This window comes from Portunus trituberculatus, chromosome 27, assembly GCF_017591435.1.
Source record: "Portunus trituberculatus isolate SZX2019 chromosome 27, ASM1759143v1, whole genome shotgun sequence".
Taxonomy (NCBI): Eukaryota; Metazoa; Arthropoda; class Malacostraca; order Decapoda; family Portunidae; genus Portunus; species Portunus trituberculatus.
Genome location: NC_059281.1, coordinates 5,679,370 through 5,681,869, shown reverse-complemented (window position 1 = coordinate 5,681,869; position 2,500 = coordinate 5,679,370).

Sequence of the window (2,500 nt, the reverse complement as noted above, 5' to 3'; positions counted from 1 at the left end):
TAACCTACTTCCTCCTCCTCCTCCTCCTCCTCCTCCTCCTCCTCCTCCTCCTCCTCCTCCTCCTCCTCCTCCTCCTCCTCCTCCTCCTCCTACTACTACTACTACTACTACTACTACTACTACTACCACTACTACTGCTACTGCTGCTGCTGCTGCTGCTGCTGCTGCTGCTGCTGCTGCTGCTGCTGCTGCTGCTGCTACTACTACTACTACTACTACTACTACTACTGCTGCTGCTGCTGCTACTGCTGCTACTGCTGCTACTACTACTACTACTACTACTACTACTACTACTACTACTACTACTACTACTACTACTACCACCTCTTCGCGGTCCCTCCTCTCCCTTTTCCTCACCCTCTCCTCTCCCTCTCCTCTCCCCTCCCTGGTACAATTTTAGTCAACATTGCAAAAACTTGTTCCTCACACCTGGCTGATTCCTTTCCTTACCTGTGTGCTTGTGTGTCTGTAAGTCTGTGTGTCTCTAGTAGGCAAAGCTGACTAGTTGAACCTACGTCCACAGGAAAAACAGTGAATAAATAAAACAAGTATGAAAGAGATTAATAAAAAGTGGGCAGCTAGGCAGGTTACTGTGCTACATGTTAATTAATCACGTGAAGCAAACGAGTAAGACAGGTAGAAGTAAATCACAGCTTGTCATATTAAAGCAAAGAGGAAATACATAGTGAGAATCAAATCACCTCTGTCCGTTTTCTTTTCCTTTCGTTTTCTTCTCTTATTGGTTGACTCGTGTATTTTATTATTTCTTTTATCTTGTTTATTTATTGTTTATTTATTTATTCATTTGATGTTTACTTAGTCTTGAGTTTTATATTCGTTTTATTATGTTTTTTTTTTCTTCCTCTCTATTTTATGCACCACTAATTAAAGAAGAGAGGAGAAAGATAATATTGCAAGGTCAGTGATAAGAAAAAAAGAGAAAGGTACGGTGTAATTCTCTCTCTCTCTCTCTCTCTCTCTCTCTCTCTCTGCAATTATTTCTGGAAAGTCATGATACTAAAAATTATTTATCTCGTACATCAGTTTTTATTACTTTTAGCATCTCTCTCTCTCTCTCTCTCTCTCTCTCTCTCTCTCTCTCTCTCTCTCTCTCTCTCTCTCTCTCTCTCTCTCTCTCTCTCTCTCTTCTCTCTCTCTCTCTCTCTCTCTCTCGTACTTCATCATTTCCTCTACAGTGGCCTCGATTTAGCAGTCCAGTTTTTCATCTGTTGCTTCGGCTCATGGATCACGTTAGCTGCTTCTCTACAAGGTGTGTGTTTAGTGTTCTTTCTTATTGTACCTTCTCCTCCTCCTCCTCCTCCTCCTCCTCCTCCTCCTCCTCCTCCTCCTCCTTGCTTGAATCATCCCTAATCTTTCCTTATCTCAGTTTACCTCTCTTTTTTTTTCCATTTTCTTTCTTTGTCTTGGTGTGTGTGTGTGTTGTTTTTAGTGGTATTTGGTATTGGTATTATTCTTATTCTCTTTCTCTCTCTCTCTCTCTCTCTCTCTCTCTCTCTCTCTCTCTCTCTCTCTCTCTCTCTCTCTCTCTCTCTCTCTCTCTTATTATTATTATTATTATTATTATTATTATTATTATTATTATTATTATTATTATTATTATTATTATTATTATTATTATTATTATTATTATTATTATTATTATTATTATTATTATTATGATGATGATTGTTCTTCTTCTTCTTCTTCTTCTTCATCTTCTTCTTCTTCTTCTTCTTCATCTTCTTCTTCTTCTTCTTCTTCTTCTTCTTCTTCTTCTTCTTCTTCTTCTTCTTCTTCTTCTTCTTCTTCTTCTTAATTTTTTTTAATCTTCCTTCTTTTTACTTCTCATCCGGCTTCTCTTTTTTCCTCCTTGCTTTTACCAGTTTTATCGAGCGGGTGAAGCCTTGGAAACACTACTCTCACTTGCTCTCGTGTGTGTGTGTGTGTGTGTGTGTGTGTGTGTGTGTGTGTGTGTGTGTGTGTGTGTGTGTGTGTTTTTCTCTGTCACCCTAACACATAAATTGTCTGATCATCATTAAAGTATATCGGTCAGTGTCACATTCTCTCTCTCTCTCTCTCTCTCTCTCTCTCTCTCTCTCTCTCTCTCTCTCTCTCTCTCTCTCTCTCTCTCTCTCTCTCTGTTGAGTGGATTGATAACATCTCTGATAAACTGTAACATTTTCGACCCCTAAATATGATTCTCTCTCTCTCTCTCTCTCTCTCTCTCTCTCTCTCTCTCTCTCTCTCTCTCTCTCTCTCTCTCTCTCTCTCTCTCGCTCTTGCTCTAACTCTTGCTCTTGCTCTAACTCTAGCTCTCTCTCTCGCTCTCTCTCTCTCTCTCTCTCTCTCTCTCTCTCTCTCTCTCTCTCTCTCTCTCTCTCTCTCTCTCGCTCTCTCTCGCTCTTGCTCTTGCTGTAACTCTAGCTCTAACTCTCTCTCTTTCTTTCCTTTTTTAGAGATCCATTCAGAATTTGTACATGTACCTATTAGCTCTGTGACA